Below are 25,583 nucleotides of genomic sequence, written 5' to 3'. Positions count from 1 at the left end.
TAAGATCAAATTACTTTATTAGCAGCTTTCTTAGAAGCGATTGCAGAGACACATGATATGACAAACGCTCTATGTGGAAAGCTAACAGGCGAATAGACCGACTTGAGCTGCAGGTGCCGACTCTTGAGTTAGTGAGATTACAGCCTTAATACAGGGAGGTCAGAGCATAAATTAGGTTGATGTAGAAAAACGCACTTGATGTGTCGTGCACCTATGTAAATCTGCTCCGTGTACATGACTAACATGACACCTCTAGTGAAATACAACATGGGAGATAATTGCAATTGGCATCAAGTCTGCTGCTATCAAGACATGAAATTAACATTTAACGTGCTCGCCTTGGCCAATGAATCCTACCTCCGAGCTTTCTAGCCCCTGCTCACATGTCCTATTATGAAATTGCTCCAGAAAGAAAGGGGCGACATCATACAATTGTAGCTGACACTCTTGGGATATTTATTGGTAGTCTAATGACACAAGAAAACAGGTTGTTGCAGGTTTGACTGGACCTCACATTGTCCTAATTGACCGCATTCCGTCTAGCACAAGTAACTTCTTAGTCATTGCTTTACATCCCAATGCCACAAATTAACCGCTTCTAGCATTTCACTCCCCATTAACTCCAATTTAACCCTATAAAAACAAACTGGCTCAACCACACAAAGACATCCCACTGGGCACACACTGGTTGAATCAACGTTGTTTTCATGTCATGTGGAACCAGCGTGGAAATGACATTGAATTAACGTCTGTACCCAGTTGTAATCGTCTCTTAGTGCAACAAAACCAACACTCCTTCCTTCCTTACATCTCCACTGCATCGTGCGCGGGGGCTTCTCGCCATGCTTGTACACGCTCACGGTCACGTTGACCGTCTGAGTGCCGTACTGGTTGCGCACAAAGATGCTGTAGTTGCCTGATTCCTTGCTAGTCACACTGTTGAGGGTCATAGTGCTGCACTTGTTCTCGTTGGCGATGTTGAACTGGCCCCCTGAGACGATGCCTTTTGTCGTTCCTCAGCCAGAACATCTCTGAGGCAGGGTCACCGTCAGCGAAGCAGGTCAAGCACAGAGAATGGGCAGGAGAGGGAAATAGAGATGACATGATTCACAACAGTCAATGTAAATATGAACAATGACAAAACACCACTTGTCACTGTTGACTTGGGCAGGTAAGGCTATTTAAAGAAAAAAACGTATTGGAGAAGGTGCTGATCTATGATCAGTTCCCCCTGTCCATTTAATTGTATTCATTATGATCTAAAAGGCTAAACTGATCCTAGATCAGCACTTCTACTCGTTGGTCTAACAGTACAATTTCAAAAATCGGACGTAAAAGGATAATGAAGTGCTAGTGAACATGGTAACCACATAATAGGACAGTATGATTTAGTAGTTAGCCAACTTTATTCTCCATGATAGCCACCACATCTGGTAGCCCCTTGGTCACCCTGGCCCGATCTAAAGCAACGAGAAGGACATTTACTCCCTTGAATCATCCATAGGAAGCTCATTCAATCATTCCAGTGTACAGAAAATTAGACCATTAAGAAACAATGAAAGAGTATGCTACTCACTTTCCTCAGCAACCGCTCAGCAACCATTTACAAATGGTTTCAGATCTATCACCATACTATATGTCAACTCATTAATATTGAATATAGAACAGTTTTCTGTTTGTCCATGTGAGAATAGTGATAGAAAATAGTACCTGCAATTGTTTGTGTTAGTGTTTACCACTGCAAGCCATGCTGGGCGCTAACCATCAATATGGTAACGCACTTACTTCAACCTCTGGTATTCCAACAGAGCATCAGCAAAGGCTTTTAAAGAGAGTGATAATTAAATATAGATTACTGAAATGTATTTCGGAAGAATGTAATATTCACCAACTGCCTGTCTTGGAAGATACGAATGTAGATCAAGATTGCAGACAAATTAAATTATAATTGAGTAATAATAGTCCGATTCTGAGGTTTACATTCTAGTGGTGAAGACATTGACATGAATCTGAAGCAGTAAAATCCCTGTATGAAGCCCTATTTCGCTTAACTGCTTTGAGACAATAGTGCTTTTTGAGTTAATCAGACTGGTCAGGCTAACCTTGTCCAGATAGGTCTAGTGAGCGGGTGTGCTTTTCTTGACCATCAAACATATCCAGAGCTGCTTTGAGACAATAGTGCTTTTTGAGTGAATCAGACTGGTCAGACTAACCTTGTCCAGATAGGTCTAGTGAGCGGGTGTGCTTTTCTTGACCATCAAACATATCCAGAGTGTACTTCCCCTTTGATCAGACTGGTCTCCGATGGTCTAGTGCTTTTCTTGACCATCAAACATATCCAGAGTGTACTTCCCCTTATCGTTCTCCGTGGGCGCAAAGACCTCGACCCACAGCTTCTGCATACTGCTGCCAGGCTTACACCTATCCAACTGGTCAATCCTACTCTCCCTGGTACACAATGAAATAGAATATGATAATATGATTCAATAGAATATAATATATTTTTTGTAAAAATCCAACAAAAGATACTTCCATACAAGGCCATGACTATTTATGTCTGAGGGCTTTACTTGTTCAGTTTTAAGTTTCTTTGTAAAAGCCTTTACGTTTGTTCTTTTTCAATCCAGTGAGATGAGATGGATTTGGGATTAAAAGGCTCAGACTGTCTCACTAAGGAAGCTGTGGGGCGATGTGAAGAAAAACAAAAATGCTAAAGCAACTGAGTTTAAATTGGACAACAATCTATGCTGCGACAGCAGTGCCCTTACAGAAAAATCACATGATTTCACATGAAATTTCACATTTTCACGTGTAGTTTCATGTTATCACATATTGCGTAACATGTTATCACATTAACTTCATATGAGCTCACATGTGATCACATGAAAACGTGTTTTTGGAGCACCACCTGTGTTCACGTGTCAAATTCATGTGGTTTTTCTGTGTTGGTTTGTCACCAGCTCTCGTAATAGAGAGGTACAGGATGTGTAGGCTCTCCAGACAGGCACCAACACAGCTGATTCAATTAATCAAAGTCTTAATGATTAGTCTATTAGTTGAATCAGGTGTGTTAATGCTGGACTAGAACAAAAGCCTGCCTGCGCCGTAACTCTGTAGAACCAGGGTTGGTGGTTGGTGCTAACGATAAAAGCTGCCAGCAGGTGGCGATAAAAGTCCGGGTCCCTGTACCGTGCTTTGGTGTGAAGTGTCCCTTAGGTGCAGATTTAGGGTCAACTTCCCCTCCCCCAAACCTAGCCTTAACAATTAGTGGGGAAAATGCTAAACTGACCAAAAATCAGTGCCTAGGGGCAACTATTCCTTATAGCAAAGGCTGACTGTATAATGTATACAAAGTAGAACCAGTGGGCCTGGAGCACAGCCCGTGTGGCAGGGCAGAGTACAGAGGCCAAGCCAGGCAAGGGAACTCACTTGAAGTGCCAGCTGGTCTTCATGTAGCTGATATAGTACTTGAGAGAGCAGTAGAGCTTGAAGCCCATAGCAGTGCATTGAATCCTCACTGGGCCTGTAGACAGCGCTGTGCCACAGAGAGAGGAAAAAGTCAAACTCAGAGAGATGATACTCTGTGACAGAATGTCCTTGTTGGGATATTGACAGTTGACAGGGCATGCTGTCTACACTGCAGTCTAGGTCCAATACATTTGTATTTGATTCTAACCTGTAGTCAGGATAGGACTTAATCTTAAGTTGTCCCCATCCAAAAACTGTCCATAGAATGCTTGAGAAGTCACTCATGTTTCAGTACTGGACTGCAGCTCATCATCGTCATCCTGTCCGGAAAGACCCCGTCTACGGTAGGCGGCACCCATAGACATACATATTCACATGATATTCATTGGAATCAATCAAATTTATTCATAAAGCCCTTCTTATATCAGCTGATGTCACAAAGTGCTGAACAGAAACCCAGCGTAATAGTATTAGGAAATCTATGCTGAACTTACCCCACTGTTTGCTCAGGAGTTGGAGGAGCTTGTCATACTCTGTAAATAAAGACAGAATAATTATGTCTCCAGACAGTGGGCTCTATTTAAGCAATAAGGTCTGAGGAGGTGTGGTACATGGCAAATATACCACAGCTAAGGGCTGTTCTTATGCATGATGCAACGCGTTGTGAGTGTTCCCCTACTGGCCCCTGGTTCACCTCTGACCTCTGGGCTGGGTCCCTAAGCGCTGTGATTGGTCCACAGTGTTCCTGCCAGGGCCAACAAGAGTCAACAAGAGTGTCTCCCATCCGACTGACGAAAGTCCATATAGGACATTGTATGAACGCCTGGATACAGCCATTAGCAGTGGTATATTGGGCATATGACACAAACACCCAAGGTGCCTTATTGCTATTATAAACTGGTTACCAACGTAATCAGAACAGTAAGAAGTCATTTTTTTGTCATACCCCTGATAAATGGTCTGATATTCTACAGCTTTCAGCCAATCAGCATTCAGGGCTCAAACCACCCCGTTTATGATCGTCATTAACCTCTATGCATCTTCATTCAAAGACTTAATCATGGACACTCTTACTGACAGTTGTGGCTGCTTTGTATGATGTATTGTTGTCTCTACCTTCTTGACCTTTGTGCCGTTGCCTTTGCACAATAATGTTTGTACCATGTTTTTGTGCTGCTACCATGTTGTGCAGCTACCATGTTGTGTTGCTACCATGTTGTTGTCATGTTGTGTTTCTACCATGCTGTGTTGTCATATACTGCTGCCTTGTTATGTTGTTGTCTTAGGTCTCTCTTTATGTAGTGTTGTGTCTCTCTTGTTGTGATGTATGTTTTGTCCTATATTTATATTGTATTAATTTTTTAAATATTTTTAAATCCCAGGCACCCTTCCCCGCAGGAGGCCTTTTGCCTTTTGGTAGGCCATCATTGTAAGTAAGAATTTGTTCTTAACTGACTTGCCTAGTGAAATGAAGGTGAAGTAAAATAAATAAATAAATAAAAATAATACATGGATGATAATATTACATCATGTGCAGTCTCAGTTTCTGCACCTTCTGAATCATCATGAGACATAAAACAATACTAAAACAAACAAATACTGCACAAACAAATACTGCACAAACAAATACTGCAAAAACAAATACTGCACAAACAAATACTGCACAAACAAATACTGCAAACAAATGCACTTTGAAATTGCCTCATAACAATATAACTTGAGGGACCACATACTGTAACATTTCACCGATATTTCTGCTAGACCGGGGACCGTATTGATAAAACACTTCAGAGTAGGAGTGCTGATCTAGAATCAGGTCCCCCCAGTTCAAGTCATCATATTCATTAGGATCTACAAAGATAAACGGAGTACTTTACGAACATGGGCCCATGTCTGTGGTTGTCCATGACAGTGCCATGATGTCTCCCCTTCATGTAGTAACTCCAGTGTGCTCACATCCTGTCCTCCACCATCAGACGCCACAGCTTTGTAGTGGCCTGCCTCCTCCTTAGTCACCTGAGATTCACCAGAGAGAAAACAAGTCTATCATTATGACACACACGCAGGCATGTCTGGTTCATGTCCACTGAACAAGGCAGTTAACCCACTGTTCCTAGGCCGTCATTGAAACTAAGAATTTGTTCTTAATTAACTGACCTGCCTAGTTAAATAAAGGTACAAATAAAAATGTCCGCACACACATACACATAGGGTTTGAGAACACATTTGACTTTCTGTACACAGATAATCCTACCCACTGGGCACAGACTTCAATTCAACGTCTATTCCACATTGGTTCAATGCAATTTAGTTGAAATGATGTGGAAACAATGTTGATTCAACCAGTGTGTGCCCAGTGGGTAATTATGCAATGATCTATAAATACTCATACTGTAGAGACACTCTGACACAGATTCTCTCTCTCTCTCGCTGTGTGTGTGTGTGTGTGTTCTCCTGAGCTTAACCCTATTCCCTCATCTGCCACCATCCCATGAATGTACACCCAGTACTACTGAACATTACTTTACATATTCATTACAATACTGTAAATATGAGGTGGTAGGTAGCTTAGTTAGAGCTGCGGATCTGTAGCCGGAAGGTCGCCAGGTCAAATCTCCACGGTGGCGCTAAATAGTGGGGTGGAGCATAAGTGACATTTTGGGCCAGTTTCCTGGACCCAGATTCAGCCTAGTCCTGGATTAAAATCATTCACAATAGAGACTCTCCGTTGAAAGTGTGTTTTAGTCCAGGATTACGTTTAATCAAATCAAATCAAATTTATTTATATAGCCCTTCGTACATCAGCTGATATCTCAAAGTGCTGTACAGAAACCCAGCCTAAAACCCCAAACAGCAAGCAATGCAGGTGTAGAAGCACGGTGGCTAGGAAAAACTCCCTAGAAAGGCCAAAACCTAGGAAGAAACCTAGAGAGGAACCAGGCTATGTGGGGTGGCCAGTCCTCTTCTGGCTGTGCCGGGTGGAGATTATAACAGAACATGGCCAAGATGTTCAAATGTTCATAAATTACCAGCATGGTCGAATAATAATAAGGCAGAACAGTTGAAACTGTAGCAGCAGCACGGCCAGGTGGACTGGGGACAGCAAGGAGTCATGTCAGGTAGTCCTGGGGCATGGTCTTTAATCTGGGTTCAGGAAACCAGCCCTATGAGGACTGGATGTGGTATGTGTACCTGTTGCACAGTCATGGTGCTGACTCCAGTCTGCTGGTCATACACAGCTGGAGTCTCCACGCCGTCCTTGAACCACTTCAGAGTCGTATCCTTGCTTACGTTGGTCACCTGGACCCAGAATGACAGAGGATTCTAATGATACATTAACACTGTGAACTGAATACATTCATAACAACACACATGCATATTAGAATACAGAATCCATGTGATTATTCCATAACGAAGATAACAAGATATTGGAGAAATGAATCTATAAATTATAAATAATCTACAAATGACCTTGCATTTGGTTATAAACTCATAGTCCTCTGTCACGGTCCATGACAAAAACTCCAGAAAATAAGGTCCTTGAAAAACAGAGCGATGATTAACTGCGCACACTGGACCAGAGATACAGCGGCCATCTTTGCTGGCACTCAATCAATGAAACTCTCTATATTCTGGTGTGTCAGCACTATATGTTCTAAAGACCTAGCTCCCTGTTCAACACTGTTTGCACTCCATAAACTGTAGATAGGTATGTTTTTGCCACTAGCCACAAAGCTAAGGAAAGGGACTAACGGTTGACGATAGATAGGAAACTAGGGCATTGAGGCGCATTGAATCTGTTTCAGCACATTTGGAACCTATTTTACACAGAAATGAGATATTTATCTACTATTTATCTACTATCTACTGAAAACACATCCTAAACTCTCTGAGAGGATCCGGCACCTTTTCAGATATGACTTTGTTTGTTCCGGCACCTATTTACCCTGACCCGGTACCTCTCGCGGCATGATTTATTCATTGTTTCACTGTTCGCACTGTAGACATTCGAATAAAAGCGATCGGCGTTAAATCAAGTTACCTCCTCATTATTTCTCCCGCCCCCCAAAAACACCATCAAGTAAAAACATGGCGATCCTTCTGTGTAATCATCCTATCCTGCCACACTGATTTCAGACCTGCTCTCTTATTTGTACATAGAGGTTATGGGGAGGGCGGGTGGGGTAAGTAACTGATTTGGACACTGGTCTTGGTAGTGGTGGTCAGCTGGTGAAGAAGTCCCTACGTAATCACATTACGTAGCCTAGGCTAGTCTTCTCCCTACTGAATTTGAATTGTGGGAAAGCCAAATAAAAATGTCCCCCCCCCCCGCGCTCACTATGTGTTCCAGGACCTCCCGATTTACAAATGAGGCACTGGATCCAGCCCAGAGGTTAGAGGTGAACCAGGGGCCAATAGGGGAACACTTACCTGACTTTCTCTTGGAGTCCATTCTGTTGGCTATGGACTGAGCCAGTGTCTGACGAAACTCTGCCAAAGACACAACCACAGGGTTACTTCCCTACTAGCACACTGAGGATATACTGTATATATTAACTATCAATAATAAGACAGTAACATTGAATATAATAACCAAATTGATTGGAACAAATCTATATATCAAGCCAAGCCAAACACTTACTGCTCTTTAGAGTTCACAAGCTGCCCTTTTCACACTACTGTGCCGATCTGAAGCAAACTGTGCTGGCTCACCACTTCCAGCAGCTACGGAGGATGTGAAAATAGGCCAGCTCATCACGGCTTGGTTTAGCTCAGCTCGGTTCGGTAGTATGAACATCCCGGCAGTGAGTTGGGGTGACCAGATGGACTCACTCTCGTCCACGAGCACCAGGGCGAACTGGTTGTTGGCGCGGCCGTCGCAGAGCTGAGCTGTGTAGGGGCCGTCGTCCTCCTTAGACAGCTGGTCAAACAGGATCTCTATCAGCCCACTAGCCTTGTCAAAGTTAATCTTACCGGCCGAGAGAGAGAGAGAGAGAGAGAGAGAGAGAGGACACACACGAGCACATGAATGTACATGTGGACACACACGCAGGCATAACTCACAGTGTGATTTGGCAAGGGTTCTAAAATGGGGGAAATGGGGATTGGTTTATTCACAAAATCCTTATCTGTAGTCATTTAGTAATAAACCCTTAGCAGTGTTGACGTACACGTATACACACGTGCATGGATGCAATCATGCTATTCCATACCGAGTAACCACATGCAAGACACTGAGTCCAAGAACATGCATGTTGGGTAATATTAGTTTAACCCCATGGAAAATCCACATCTGTTGCAACAACCTCTGCCTACAGTAATCTTCCAACCTGTGGTTATTTTTTAGGTTGATTTCATAACAAATCAACATTGCTATCATATTGCTACGTACATTCTGGTGAAAATCTTTATGAAGGTGATTTGTGTTTAAATGAAATTGCAAATATGATGGCGAGGGTAACATTTTTGGATTGTGATTGTTTTGTGATTACTTTCTCTTTCTATACAGCCAATAGCTCTTACTAATGCAAACTTGAATGAGAAAATATAAAACATTTAGCTATTTTGTGGCACATCTACATTTCACTGGATTTCACTGGAAATGGAAATGGATTCGGAAACACAATCATCTGCATATATTCCAAAAGAAATGTGTGTATGCAAAATGCAGTAGCTTATGCTTTATGCACACCTCTGGGAGACAAGCTATAACTTGCCTGGACCAGTCTGTTTCTGTTTCAGCCAACTTGTCATCGTCTTCCTATTCATACATTACTGCACCATTGACTTAAGCAGGAACATTCTGACACCCAAGCTAGTTTTAGTAGTTCATTTGAGACATACACACTCTCCTGACAGACTAGTACACACAATATTTAGTTCTGGGTTCTGAGATTAGAACACATAGCCAGTGTTTTGAAGTGCTCCTTTACTGCAGCACTAGAGATCTCTCTGTCGCTGAGAATGAGGCGGAGCTCTGCAGCATTGCTCAGGCTCTCAGTCTGCATCCAGAGACGCACGTTCCCTTTCTCTGACACCTCCACCTGCCACTTGGAGCGCAAGGCTATCACTGTAGGGGGAGGGAACAATGAATAGGGAATAGGTTATGCATTCAGGTTGGCCTCCAAGCTTCAGCAAACTAAAATAATCTAGGAAGGGCGCAATGACAGGAATCAAAAAATAGGATTTACCCAAGAAAACATCTGAGTGAATAGGTTGTTGAAATTGTGATGTTGGACAATGTATTATAATGCCTGTTTCGATTTGAAACGGAGTACTATCAATTGTTTTAGCTCGATAGAGACTTGTATTATTACAGTGACTAAGTCTTACATGGGTGGCAGATGTGCCAGCCGAGCTCGGTCAGTCTCTCCAGATCTATGGGAAAAGAAAGGGAGGGGGAATTACAGGGAGCAGCAATCTTTTGTGCAGGTCGTCTTTCGCTTTGAGTATAAAGTGCCTTCCCCAGTGAAGGTGAAACTGGAAGAGATGTCTGGGTTGTCACTCATCTCCACTGTGTACAGGCCCAGGTCCTCTTTAGTGGCGTTTGTGAAGGTGAGGATGGGGATGGACGTGAAGCTGGGGATGGACAGAAAGAAGGACAGTTAGCTAAAAGGACGGACACAAGGACAGTAGGCTTAAAGGACAGACCAGGGGACTCAGTAGGCCTGAATGGGACCATAGTGCTCAGTGAAAAGGGAGGACATTTTGCATTGTAGTGTGAGGTGAGGAAGAATCTCCACTGAGTCCGACCCTTTGCTGACCTCTTAACATTAAAGTCTTTCATGGGTTAAATGTCCTCTCACAAATCTACAGGTCTTTTTTTTTCTCTCTGTAACAGACAGACACACACACACACACACACACACACACACACACACACACACACACACACACACACACACACACACACACACACACACACACTTGCAGTACCTATTGTTCTCCCACAGTACCCTGGCTCTCCCAGCTTCAATAGCCTCTTTGTAGTTTTTGCTCCAGACAAACGTGCTCTTCTCCGTAATTTCAGTGGCCTCAAAGGCCAGGAAGATGAAGCCATCATTGTCCACACCAATCTCTATGTCTCTGGTGCCTGATGGAGAAAGAACATGAATCATAAGTCATTCTGATGATATTGTTCATCAGGGACCTGTATGGCTAAAATCAAGCCTTATCCCAGACCTGTTTGTGCTCTTTTGCCAACTTCTATGGTCATGTTTACTCCAAACACAAACAGATCTTGAACCAGACTAACTAAATCCCTAAAATGACTCACCTGGTTGGGTCTGGGCTCTGGGCTCTGATAAGCTCAGAGGGCAGAGAAGGGATGCCCATTCTAGCCTTGTTGAAGACACACACTCTGAGATGATAGGTCTGACCAGCATAGAGACCTGACACCTGGGAACACAAACACACCAAAATCAATTTGATAATTTTATCAAAAACAAAAACACATTACCTCTATTTTAATGCATATTTATCCTTATTACATAAAACAGGTATATCTCACCAACCTTCAAAACGGTGTCTGCAATTGTCTCTTCATTCACAGCAGTCCAGCTCTGTGATTGGTCTCCCTCGCTCAGCTCCACCAGGTACCCTGTGATTGGTCCTTGCTGTCCTTCGTAGAGAGGCACTGCCCACAGGAGGACTAAGAGAGTTAACCCTCGCCTCCCTGAATTCCAGGTCATAAGGGCAGCCTGGGAGATGAGTGGGGTTAGCATAACACAAAGAGAGAAATATGAGGGAAAAACACACATTTGTTAATCTGTGTCAACCCGTACAGTGTTTCATTCTATACAGTACATGGATTGATAAGTGTCTACTGTGTTAGAAAAATACCAACCAAACCTGGGTTCAAGTACTATTTGAAATCAGTGTTTGGTTCATCCTGACTGGAGTGCCAGGTGGGCAGGGTCTGCACTTTTTTGGATTTTCTATTGGTTACATTGCAACATGCATGCTTATTCAGGCACAGATAACGTATTTGAAATGATTTAAAATCAGGCTAAAACAGGGAGAATATTGTTATTCGTCCTTTTCCCGTCTCATATACTCACCCATAAACAGCCAAGTTGTCTGCGACAGAGCAGGCCATCATAAAGAAACAAACAAATCATAATAATACCATTTTAAAAACAAGTAAAGTGATTTTGCTTAATCTACCCCTTCGTTTTTAGTGCCAGTGCACGGTAGTTCATTTGCTTAACGATTTTCAGTCGCATTTAAATTATTTAAGATACGGGGAGATCAGGATGGATTCAGCTGGATTAATGGGCTGTGCGGGATAAATGGTGTGTGGCTCTCTCCATTTCCAATATGAATATCACAACAGGCAGCCATTTTATGAGAAAGACCATGGGGCCAACACAGCTGGCCACGGCTGTGCACTGAACTGCTCCATTACCGAATGACAGAGTGGGTAGAGGGAGAGAGAAAGAGAGAGTGTGTGTTTTAGAGAGGAAATGTATGAACGTGTGTGTGTGTTTTAGAGAGTAAACGTGCATGTGGGTGCGAACTCTTTGCGTGTGTGTACAGTGATCATGTGTGTGCGTGTGTCCGTGTGTATGTGCGTGCATGAGTAAGTGTGTGTGTTTTCATGATGATTGCGTCATCCTCACCTGGCTCAGGCATGGTCCACTCCTCACACAGGAAAGCCTCACTGGGCTCCGAGGGTTTACCAACACCAACCACGTTGGCAGCAAAAACACAGAACTGATAGTAATGCCCCCTATCCAGGTTACAGACCTGTAAATAAGACAATACAAAATGAATACAGTTACTGTCCAAATTAAAACCCGGGTTGTGTTCATTAGGGCATACTGTAGAAAAACATTTGAAAACATTTTTATTATTGGTTAAGTTCTTCTGTTTGGTGCCTAAGGAACAATACCCTGGTCATTGAGAAAACAAGGGTCAGCTAGCCCCGAGTTTCGGTATGTCAATTCTTACATGGACAAAAAAAACCGTGGACAAAACAAAAAAGATACCTTGTAAGGAGAGTTCAACACAGTATCTGGATAACCTCGGGCACTCCTGATATTCACAGAGATTCATTTGAAATCTGAGGTTGTGTACTCACGTCCTGATTTAGCCGGGTTTCTTCAACTCCACACATATGGACATGGCGGGGGAGTTGGGTTAACGACGACTGTGGAAGGAGTGTACCTCTGGCTACATGCAGACGCTGTCAGTCGAGACAAAGAAACATTTTGCATGTGATGGTTGAATTTGATTAACGTTCTATTCAAAATGATGGATTTCAGCAAATAAAGAAAGGCACGCAGCTACAGAGGACAAACATAGGTACACGGTAAGGTTTGACATATCTACATGTTTAGAAGTATCGACTGACAGCGACTTGACGTAGTCAGAGATACAGTCCGCACACTCTCGTCTCCACTCAACTCCATTGATGTGATGGACATTGTGCAGTTGAAAAACACTTGGCTAATCCTAACCAAGCCACATACTGTAAAGCCAAGCATAAATTCTGCCAGTGCTGTTTGGAAAAGCCCCATAGAGGCTGGCTTTAGGAAGGGGATTCGGATCATTGATCTCAACCACTTTTTTTCACAGCCACTTAGCCTTTAAAGTCCTTATCGCCTATGAAGTCTTTCTGCTTTAGGGGGACTGAGCCAAGGGACAATGGCTATCAATAGACAAACCTGAGGGGCTTATCTAAGTGTGATGGGAATCACACCATCGAAAGACTATGCCTCCTAAATGTATAGATTGCTCACTAGGCCATCCATACTTAGGTACAACAAAAGCCTCTTTATCAAATCAATATCTAAACAGTGCCGCTTGGAGCTCTGCAGTGAAATATAGCGGGGGCAGGGGAGATGGGGCATTTGTCCCAAAGTGTATGTCGATTTGACATATCGCCACTAGATGGCATCAGTTCACCTGATTCTGAATCAGTGGAAGTAAAGGCACTGCCATGGAGATGGAGGTGGAATTCCAAACTAAGCGAGATAACAAAAAATCCTAAGGGTTTACATCTCAGACATTCTTCTAATGAGGCTGGATAGGTGGCATGCCTGCCTGACTGCTAAACTGGTGGTGGTGGATGGAAAGGTTTCAGGGGGTAAAGTCATTTACATTGGCTTACACAAGCAGGAAGACCAAAGTGCCCTGAGCATGAAGCCTCCGTTGGATCGATATTCTAATTAATCTCATTTACATGGAGGCAGCAAGTGAGCAGCTTGTAAAAATAAGAGCAAAAAGCAAACTCAAAGATGGGAGGAACTATTATTGGAGGAAACTGGGCAGTTGTAGGGGCTGGTTTAGCCAAACAGAGGGCACTGCGTGTGACCTCTGTGTTTTATAAATGCCTGCAAGCAGATCAATGGCTTTATATGATGAATACCTTGGACATTAGGGCACATCGTAGCAATATGTTTTGCAATGGAAAACGAAAACAAGTGTTTCTTATTGGACATTACATCCCTGTTTCAGTTTGCTTTCGTCCTCCTCCTGAACAAGACCCTAGGCAGTGAAAAAGTACGGTTTGCTCCACACTTCTAAACTATTTTGCAGTGTGGCAGAATTTCAATTGCTTTGTTCTGTTGAGTCTAAAAACAACAATATAACTCTTTTGCACATCATAAAATTACAGGTCACAGTTGCAAAAAGAGACAATTTTAACTTTCCATTAGTCTCCATGGACACCACTACTCGTTGCCTAGTGACACAGCTAAGGTAGTAGAGGGAATGTGTTTTTTCCTCCAGTATATTTCCACCAGAGCCTTATTATGTTCAGCTCTCTGACCACCACTAATTCTGTTTTCTACATAGATACAAAGACAGCCATTCTAGAGAGGGCATTACATGTAAATACACGGGACAGTTGGAAAATATATAGGTCACCTCTGAAGTAGTTCCAACAATGGGCACCTTTTAACTTTCTAAACCACTGCACCATGCAGAACTTACTTGCTTCAAAGTTACAGAAAGCCAAAACAAAATCAAATCACGGCAGGTAGCCTAGTGGTAAGAGCGTTGGACTAGTAACCGAAAGGTTGCAAGATTGAAACCCCGAGCTGACAAGGTACAAAGCTGTTGTTCTGCCCCTGAACAGGCAGTTAACCCACTGTTCCTAGGCTGTCATTGAAAATAAGAATTTGTTCTTAACTGACTTGACTAGTTAAATAAAGGTAAAATATATATATTTTTTATTGGTCACAAACACGTGATTGGCAGATGTTATTGCGGGTGTAGCGAAATGCTTGTGTTTCTAGCTCTGACTGTGCAGTAATATCTAACAAGTAATATCTAACAAATTACACAACATATACCCAATACACACAAATCTAAGTGGGAATGAATTAAGACTACATACGTATGGAGCAATGTCAGAGCGGAACTGTCTAAGATACAGTAGAATAGTATAGAATACAGTATATACATATGAGTAGAGTAATGCAAGTTAACATTATTAAGTGAATGAGATACCGTAGAATAGCTTAGAAAACAGTATAAACATATGAGATGAGTAATGCCAGATATGTAAACATTAAGTGACTAAGATATTGCAGGATAGTATAGAATACAGTATATACATATGAGATGAGTAATGCAAGATATGTAAACATTATTAAAGTGACATTATTAAAGTGGCCAGTGATTTCTAGTCTATGCCTATAGGCAGCAGCCTCTAATGTGCTAGTGATGTCTGTTTAACAGTCTGATGGCCTTGAGATTGAAAAATATCTTCTATCTCTCGGTCCCAGCTTTGATGCACCTGTACTGACCTTCTGGATGATAACGGGGTGAACAGGCAGTGGCTCGGGTGGTTGATGTCCTTGATTATCTCTTTGGCCTTCCTGTTGACATCGGTTGCTGTAGGTGTCCTTGAGGGCGGGTGGTTTGCCCCCGGTAATATGTTGGGCAGACCACACCACCCTCTGGAGAGCCTTGCGGTTGCCATACCAGGTGATGATACAGCCCGAAAGGATGCTTTCAATTGTGCATATGTAAAAGTTTGTGAGGGTTTTAGGTGACAAGCCAAATTTCTTCAGCCTCCTGAGGTTGAAGAAGCTCTGTTGCGCCGCCTTCACCACACTGTCTGTGTGGGTGGTCCATTTCAGTTTGTCCGTGATGTATACGCCAAGGAACTTGAAGCTTTCCACCTTCTCCACTGCAGTCCCATCAATGTGGATAGGGGGGGTGCACCCTCTGTTGTTTCCTGAAGCCCACGATCATCTCCCTTGTTTTGTTGACATTGAGTGAAAGTGATGTTTCCTACCTTCACCACCTGGGGGCGTCCCGTCAGGAAGTCATGGACCCAGTTGCATAGGGTGGGGTGCAGACCAGGGCCTCGAGCTTAAGGATGAGCTTGGAGGGCACTATGGTGTTGAATAATGAGCTATAGTCAATAAACAGCATTCTCACAAACGTATTCCTTTTGTCCAGATGGGATGTGGCAGCATGCAGAGTGATGGCGATTGCATCGTCTGTGGATCTATTGGGGTTGTAAGCAAATTGAAGTGGGTCTAGGGTGGCAGGTAAGGTAGAGGTGATATGATCCTTGACTAGTCTCTCAAAGCGCTTCATGGATGACAGATGTGAGTGCTACGGGGCGATAGTCATTAAGTTCAGTTACCTTTGCCTCCTTGGGTACAGGAACAATGGTGGCCATCTTGAAGGATGTGGGGACAGCAGACTAGGATAGGGATAGATTGAAAATGCCCTTAAACACACCAGCCAGCTGGTCTTAGCACGCTCTGAGGAAGTGGCTAGGGATGCCGTCAGGGCCAGCAGCCTAGCGAGGGTTAACACATTTAAATGTTTAACTCATGTTAGCCACGGTGAAGGAGAGCCCATGGTAGCGGGCCGCGTCAGCGGCACTGTGTTATCCTCAAAGCGTGCAAAGAATGGGTTTAGCCGTGGCTGGTTTTCCTTTTGTAGTCCGTGATTGTCTGTAGTCCCTGCCATATACATTGCGTGTGTGAGCTGTTGAATTGCAACTCCACTTTATCTCTATATTAGTGTTTAGCTTCTTTGATTGCCTTGCGGAGTGAATCGTTAAATTGCTCTGGGGAGTGTGAACAAAGGATCTGCTCCAGTCGTATTATTAATATTCGGCCATATTACCAGTCACTTTGCCATGGTTAAATGCAATGGTTCGAGCCTTCAGTTTCACGCGAATGCTACCATCTATCCACGGTTTATGGTTAAGGTAGATTTTAATAGTCACAGTGGGTGCTACATATCCTATACACTTTCCTATAAACTCAGTCACCGTATCCGTGTATGCGTCTAGATTATTTTCGCAAGCTACCCGGAACATATCCCAGTCCATGTGATCAAAACAATCCTGAAGCGTGGATTCCGATTGGTCAGACCAGCGTTGAATAGTACAAAGCACAGGCACTTCCGGTCTGAGTTTCGTGGTCAGATTTGCCGAAAGGAGGGCAGGAGAGGGCCTTGTAAGCATTCCGGAAGTTTGAATAGCATTGGTCGAGAGTCTTAGCAGCGCGAGTAGTATAGTCGATATGTTGATAGAACTTCTGCAGCCTAGTCATTAGATTTGCTTTGTTAAAATCCCCAGCTAAAATAAATGCAGCCTCAGGACATGTGGTTTCCAGTTTGCATAAAGTCCAGTGAAGTTCTTTGAGGGCCGTCAAGGTTTCGGCTTGAGGTGAGATGTAAACGGTCGTGGCGAGGACGGAGAAGATTTATCTTGGGAGATAATATGGTTGGCATTTAATTGTGAGGTATTCAAGGTCGGAAGAACAAATGGACTTGAGTTCCTGAATTTTCCAAGAATTACACCATGAGTCATTAATCATGAAAACACACCCCTCTGCCCTTCTGCTTCCCGGGGAGATATTTATTCCTGTCTGTGCGATGTACTGAGAATCCTGCTAGATTTACAGACTACGTCAAAGTATCCCGAGAGAGCCATGTGGAATAAAGTGTTATAGGCCCCGATGTCTCTCTGGAAAGAAATCCTTGGTCTATGCACATCAACTTTGTTATCCAAAGACTGAACATTAGCGAGTAATATACTGGGAAGCGGTGGGTGGTGTGCGCCTCTCCTAAGTCGAACCAGCAGGCCGCCTCGAACGTCTCTCCAGTTGTATTCCTGGTCGTAATGCTGGTAGTTCTGGTGAGTTACCACCGCTCCAATAGTTATTCCCGGCTGTATGTAATGACACAAAACATTTCCTGAGCTAATCATGTAAAAGTACATAAAAAAACTAAATACTGCATTGTTGTCTAAGTGCTAGTCGCAATGCTGCCATCTCCGTCGGTGCCATCTTATTGATTCAAACCGAAATAGGATACATTGTAAACGCAGGTCCAACGAGGGAAAACTTATTTGCTAGCTACAAATTATTTAGCCACAGTAGCTTCTAGCCTAGTTATTGATATGCAATGCGATCTCCTCTACTGTAATGAACAGTGTGTCCTTAACAACCAGATGTTCTGAAAACCAGATGCGGGGACTCTGCTCAGATGTTTATCTTCCGCCTGCTACGTTGGCTACCTAACCGACTGAACTAATGACTAGGTTTGGTGGGAGGATGAAAAAGTATGAATTTAATTATCAAAATGTAAATATCAATTAAAACATGTCATTTCTACCGGTGAACATGTGCTTCAGTATTATTTTCTTTGGCAACTTTGGTACAAGCAGGATAAATGCCTCCACTCTGTACATTATCTTGAAACTAATGAACACACGGTCAATTATTTACAAGATAATATACAGAGCATCAGCGTTTATCCCTTACTTAACATTACTCTGGGTCTTTGTCATGCGAAGTGTGACCCAACATTCTAACGGCAGTGACACCTGGGTACCAGAACCTTCCTCACCTTGTGCTGCCTCTCCTTGGCAGGCTTGGTGTTGACATTTCTCAAGGAGTCCAGCTCTTTGTCCTTCTGATCCAGGTAGTAGCTTCGTACAGGGTCTCCTCCATTGTTAGCAGGGGCTCTCCAGGTGAGAATCATCTCAGTGCCAGTGCAGAGCAGCAGGGCGATGGCAGTGGAAGGGGATGGGGCGACTGGGAAGGGGAGATGTATTTGAAAAGAAAGTTTTGGCATACTAGACTTTTCATCAGCCTGCCCAGAGACAAACAAAAAAAGTATTACATTAAGATAGATATTTTGGATGGATAGTGTTTTGAATAAATAGCTAATCAGCTTCTATTATTCTCTATTCCATTCCATTCTATTCTATTCTGGCCACTTCCGTGTATCAGGTCAGTTAATTTAAGGCCACACAGGGTTCCAGACACAAAGTATTGGATTTCAGCCATATCACCAACTGATCCGAGACCAGCTTCGGAATCTGGCATCACTGTGAGTGGCAGCTAAAATGAACGGTCATTACAATGTAGCAGTCTGCAGAGTGCATATTATTATTTTTATTATTATTATTACTATTATCAGACATGCTATTATAGGGTAAGACAGCAGTGAGCGGGGTCAGTAGTTATTCATCAGGTGCCTACCTCATCACACGTCTATTTATTTCACTGTGTTTGTGGACAAACACAAAACACAAAAATCAGGAGCCTACCCATTAGATCTAATAGCTGTCATCACGTAATGGGTTCATGAGGCTGTTATGAACTAATGGTGAATTGAGGTCAGGAATAGATTGATGAAGAGAAAGGAGAAAACAGAGTAACAAGCCTTGGCTACTAACAAAGACTGACTGAAAAAGAAAATGGACCCCAACTTATTTACATGATCACTTAACATTTTGCATTACACCTCCTTATCCCATCAGATTAGCCAGTGAAAGTGTGAATAAGAGATCCCTACGAAAGCATTCACAACTATCAACACGTTTCCCCCTCGTCCCTGTCAGGTGTAACTGTTTGATATGACAGCAGGGTCGTATTCATCAGGCACCAAATGGAGGAAAACGGACGGGAAAAAAGGGAGCAACTATCTGAACTTGTTCAATAAGAAACACTAGCTTTATTTGTTTAATTATTTCTTCATGATTTCAGTTTGCCCTAATGAACATGTCCCAGGAGCATGTCCACCATTGTGGGTCAGTCCGCAGTTTTTTTGTCTGGTACTCACCGAGAACTGCTTTCACCAAGATAGGGGGAGACTCGTTGGAGTAGATACTGTTCCCAGCTCGCCCCACAGACTCAACTCTGAACACACACTCCTTCTTCGACTTCAGACCATGGACTGTAAACCTGAGAGGAAAAAACAAGTAATTTAGGCCTAGGTGTTGCCATGTCAAATTTGACTATGCATATAGTCCTAATGCCTAAGCATTGCTTTCTACATTGGGATGGTTCTATGGACTAAAAAACAATTGAACTGGAAATGTCAATGGAGCAGGACTAGGCTTAATCTTGTGTCCTGGAAACTGGCCCATCATGTTCTGTTGTAGAATTGGTGGCAAGAGAATAAACAACCATATTTATCCAACACACAATAGAAACAGCATTCCAAAAAGAGGATCTCAGTTCATTTAAATGGGTTCAGCACTGTACTTGGTGTGGGTGGTTGGCTTGTTGTTGATCGTCCTCCACTCTTGCTTCCCAGCCTCGCTGTAGTACAGGTAGTATCCCAGAATGCCCCTCTTTCTCCATGGGCTCCTGCCACTGAAGCAGGACAGCAGAATCTGTGTCTCGGATGGCAAAGACGGAAGTGGCTGGAGCAGGAGCAGCTAACAGGATAACACAGAAAACACGGAGCTCAGCTGATTGGCACACTCTTAAGAAAATAAAATCATTCTATCTAAAGCCATCCCTGTAGGAGAAGCCTGTATGGTTCAAGGTAGGACTGTTTTTAAAAACTTCCAAAGAGAAGGTCCTGAAGGAAGAACCACCCTAGATGAAAAAGGTTAATTGAAGATCCATTGTCCCTGTGTAGAATAACTCTAGAACAGTTTTTTAAATATTTCTAACAGTATACACAAATCCATATCAATGGAACTAGTATAACATTAAAGAAAGAATACGTTTGTTCCTCTCCCTCACCTTGGGGTTGTCCCAGTGAGATTGGCAGGCTCGGCTCTGAGGATTCGCTCACGCCATACTTGTTGAAGGAGCGCACCCGGAAGTAGTAGGACTTCCCCTTCTGTAGGTTAAACATGGGGAACCTGGGAGAGCCCACCGTGATGTCCATGCTGGCCAGCTGCCAGCTGTTTTTACCTGCAATGGACTGATGGACAGAAGGAAGTACGAACAGAGAGAGAGACAGGCAGGCAGGCAGAAAGAGACAGAGAGGTAGATGGAAAGAGAAGTAGACAGGCAGGCAGAAAGAGAAAGAGAGGTAGATGGAAAGAGAAGTAGACAGACAGACAGACAGACAGACAGACAGACAGACAGACAGACAGACAGACAGACAGACAGACAGACAGACAGACAGACAGACAGACAGACAGACAGTGAATCACTCAATTCTATTAATCAAATAGTTTTTCACTGTTGTGTATCTTTTCTTCTGCTCCATTAACTTGGCTCCCATATCTTTTAGTCATTTAAAAAAAATGTACATTTGAATAAAACTCAGTGTTTAAAAGGAGATCAGCAATTATAAAGCGCATGCCCAAGGGTGAGGATATTTGAATATTCCTGGGTGGAACAGAAGCGGGAGATCTTGATAATTTCAGATGCTTTTGATGGATTGGACAGTTTTATTACAGAGTTACTTATAAAAGTCCAATAAAAATAAATTTCCTGTGGCAGTTTGCCACTTTTCTTCTCATTATTGGAACTGCAAGCTGTTGGGCATCTAGAATGCAGAGTCCTGGTTGATATTGAAGAACTGGGGCACTTTGGGGAAGATGTAAAATTAATGATCCCTCCCAGCACTTTAATTCTTTAGGGAACGTTTTATTTTCCTGGGCGGCCATTTTGATAAACCAGAGCTTTGACAAACTCATTGTAAGACATTCATCAAAATAGGAACACTTTTGTCCTGTATAGTTTGGTGGCCATGTATGAACACACCCACAACATGTACTATAAAACCTCAACGTTAAAACTAAACCAGAACAAAACTGTGGCTAATTCACAACCGCGAACCTATAAAACCAAGAGTTATACTTTTAATCACCCCAAAAGCCTAGAGACAGAGCTTTGACCCAGCTAACAATTATAGGGAGAGAGAACATTTTTGTAATGTTACGCATAATGTTCCCCTAATGTTTGTGTCCAGTTTTCCGTTAGTTAGGGAATCATTCTATCTATGTTATCTAAACCTTGTGAGAATTATTTTATGTACGTTTTGGTGTTAAAGTTGGGAGAACATTCCCTTAATGTCAAACATAACTTATCAAGAATGTGGTTGCAACGTTCTCAGATTATACAACATTAATGTCCTAGACGTGTTTGATGGGACATTGCAAGAACATTAATGCGTCCCGTTTTCGAGGGTTAGGAGAATATTCCATCAACGTTTCGATACCTTTAGGGCATGTGTTCTTGCAGAGGCCCTGTCCAGAAGAAACCCTAACCACCACCCCTCCCTAGGCACTTGTGTAGATCTGAAACAACTGTTTCAGTGAATACACTTTGAAGTAAATCTCACCTCTGTTAAAAGTACCCTCAGACAAAATATTTGATTAATCACAGTGATTCAGGGCTATCATTAAAACAGGTTAATATAACCCACCAATATTAGACAACTACACAGAAAGCCTTTAAATAGCTGAAATAAGTCAATCAAATCAATGATAAGAGAATAATCCGATTAACTGACACCTGACACAGACGTGGTGGCGCATCGGGAAGATAGAAGTACGGTGACCTAAGAGGTTGTGAGGTCACAATCCCAGGTTAGGACATGTTGAATAATAATCACTGTATAAATGAACATGCACAATGTAATGATGTGTGTAAGTTGAAAACACTATGTTAAAAAGCACCTGTGTGTGAGTATCCCTAACCTTGGCAACAGACAAAGAGCTATAAACTTAGCATCAGCGGTTCACCAATCAGGGCCTTGATTGGCTTGGCATCAATAAGTGATGTGTAATTATATATTTTTTTTTTGGGGGGGGGGGGGGAGGGGGCTCATGTATGTTCTTGCAAAGTTCTCATTTAACTTGTCTAGAACATTCACATCTTGTGTTCTGAGAACATGGAGACCTTGTTATGTTTGTGCTTGGTGGAACTTTGATGGAATATTCTCCTGACCCCAGAAAACTGGATACGTAAATATTTTGTTCTTGCAACGTTCCAATGAAATGTGTCTAGAACATACACCGAGTGTACAAAACATTAGGAACACCTTCCGAATAATGAGTTCCACCCCCACACTGTGCCCTCAGAACAGACTCAATTTGTCAGGGCATGAACTCTACAAGGTGTCAAAAGCGTTCCACGGGGATGGTGGCCCATGTTGACTCCAATGCTTCCCACAGTTCTGACAAGTTGGCTGGATGTCCTTTTGGTGGTGGACAATTCTTGATACACATAGGAAACTGTTGAGCGTGAAAAACACAGCAGGGTTGCAGTTCTTGACACACTCAAACCAGTGCGCCTGGCACCTACAACCATACCCCTTTCAAAGGCACTAAAATATTTTGTCTTACCCATTCAGCCTCTGAAAGTCACACATACACAATCATTGTCTCAAGGCTTAAAAATAATTCTTGAACCTGTCTCATCCCCTTCATCTACACTGATTGAAGTGGATTTAACAGGTGACATCAATAAGGGATCATAGGATTCACATTGATTCACCTGGTCAGTCTATGTCATGGAAATGTTTTGTACTCTTAATATCTTAAATTCTGAGAACATGGTTACCACGTTCTGGGTATGTTCTATTTGACATTAAAGGAATGGTCTCTTGGAAACATTCCTTGCACATCACGGGAACGTTTGTTGGTAGTTCATGAAAAAGCTAATTAACTAGCGACGCCAAAACGCACGCCACGAGAGAGCAACTTCAAGGTCTCTCAGTTTTTAATGAGTGCACCGATGCCCACCTAAACTGACACCGACAGCCATATAAGTGTTTCCCCCCTCCCCTTTAATCTTTAATTAGCATAGTGGTCAGAGCTATTCATTAATTTGGCCCTGAGTCTAAAGTTAGTCTACAGAACAGTAAAACAGGTCAATGGGAAGTTGCGGGCTGACACTACACGCACTGAGATGGCCGGGTTGAGGGTTAATTGGACCTGCGTTTTAATGAGTGTTTAGGTGGTCTGTGCGTGTGTGTTTGTGTGTGTGCCTGTGTCTCTGTATTGTGCGTATGAGTAGGAGCACAGGCCTTAACTCACCCCCTCCACATAGAAGGTAAGTTGCTCCTTGCCTCTCGGCACTGGCTCAGTCCAGCTAAGCACGGCGTAGTTGTCACTCACCTCACAGGCATGGACACCAGTGGGAGGGAATGGGACTTTCATCTGACCTGAGGTCAGAGGGAAGAAGGGAGGATGGGTGTAGAAGATAGTAAAGACAACAGGGTCATGGTAAGAAGGAGAAAACGTTTTGAGATAGGGAGGTGTACTATCTGAACATGTCCAATAGGAACACATATTTTCCTTTTCCATTGCAAATATTTTTGCTACGGTGTACCCTACTAAACAAGACCCGGAGCATTGGATCACATGACCAAGCAAGGGTCAGATATAAAATCTGTTTTTTTAAAAATGAGAAACACACACACACACACACACACACACACACACACACACACACACACACACACACACACACACACACACACACACACACACACACACACACACACACACGCACGCACACACACAGTTATTGATTCATTGAAACCTAAAGCTGTACCAGGGTGCCTCGAAAAGAGAGTATGGCAGTCTATGAGGTTGAGGTAGTACTTTATTTCTCATCATAATAGTACACCATTCCCTGGTGTTTCCATGGTCTTTGCCTCCTCCTCCCTCTTTGAGCTACACCAGGGGCATGTTATGATCCCTATTCAGAGAGAAGCACTCTGACTACCCTGGGCTATAATGTGCATTTACTAGGACACCATAGAGAATAGTCCACTTAATGGAACAAAAGACATTGCTTTCACAAAGCTATTAACATGATGGAAGATATGAAGGAACATGACGTTGTTATATTAAATATCATAGGCGACATTGCCACGGATGGGTTTTGTAGTAAAAAAAGATAGTGAAAGACAAGTGTTTCCAATGACAACAGTGTGTGCATTGCCTGATTTTGACCAGTTGTTAGTAGGCATTGCCTGTCTGCTAATTGGTTGATGATGTCATTGGAAACACTTATCTTTCTCTATCTTTTTTACGACAAAACACAGAAACAAGCCATTTTCACACATGTTGATGTTGGTGCTGGAGATTATGAATATGAAGTTGACAAATGTTACAATTTGAAACTGCCACAGGTTCTTTCTGCCCCATGGCAAAAGTGTTACAGTTATCTGTTCCTCCCCCCAAAAATCGGTTTTACCAAAACAAAAACTAAAAATCACTTTCCATTTCACTTATACTGTGTTTTCAAAATACCCCTCCATATAACCTCCCACCCCCAAAAAATCCCCTCAAGAGAGGAATGATACATCATGTCAAACTGTGTAGAAATGCAGAACATGTGCTTTCAAATGACAACAGAGTACCAAGGGGAAAGCAGAAATATGCAGTGGTACTGTATCGTAAGTATTCGGTCTAGGGTAAGTAGCTGGGGGATACCATTGAAAAGGCTGTAGTGCCATAGCTACAAACACGGTTATTAATAGTACTACAATGATGATATATGTGGTTTCTCACTTTCCAGCTGATCTTTGGTGATGGTGATCTCTTTACCTCTGTCCACCTTGATAACTGATTGAGAAGAAAAAGAGAGAGAGAAATAAAGGAAGGAAACGCATGATAGCACAATGACTAGGTGACATGGAAGAAGCCGTCCATCCAATGCCAGCATGCCAGGGCTCAGCAGAGAGAAAGGTAGAGAGAGAGAGAGAGAGAGAGAGAGAGAGAGAGAGAGATGGGGGAAACAGTCAGAGGCAAGCCAACCTTCTGGCCGTACTTCATCTGCTCCTAATGACCCACAGCATCTGACCAGAGCACCTATCTGTCCTCTCCGCTACGCTTTCTCTCTCATAGCCCCCACCCACAGCGCACACATGAACGCACGTACTCACACACATGCATACTGTATGATCTCGTGCATGAACTTAGC

General features: G+C 42.9%; 1 pseudogene; it reads right to left on the bottom strand.

Annotated features, from left to right (window-relative positions):
• On the bottom strand, positions 1 to 25,583 carry LOC115141206 (myomesin-3-like; annotated as a pseudogene).

The sequence above is a fragment of the Oncorhynchus nerka genome, linkage group LG14 (genome assembly GCF_034236695.1).
Source record: "Oncorhynchus nerka isolate Pitt River linkage group LG14, Oner_Uvic_2.0, whole genome shotgun sequence".
NCBI lineage: Eukaryota > Metazoa > Chordata > Actinopteri > Salmoniformes > Salmonidae > Oncorhynchus > Oncorhynchus nerka.
This window is presented reverse-complemented; position numbering and strand designations above follow the sequence as displayed.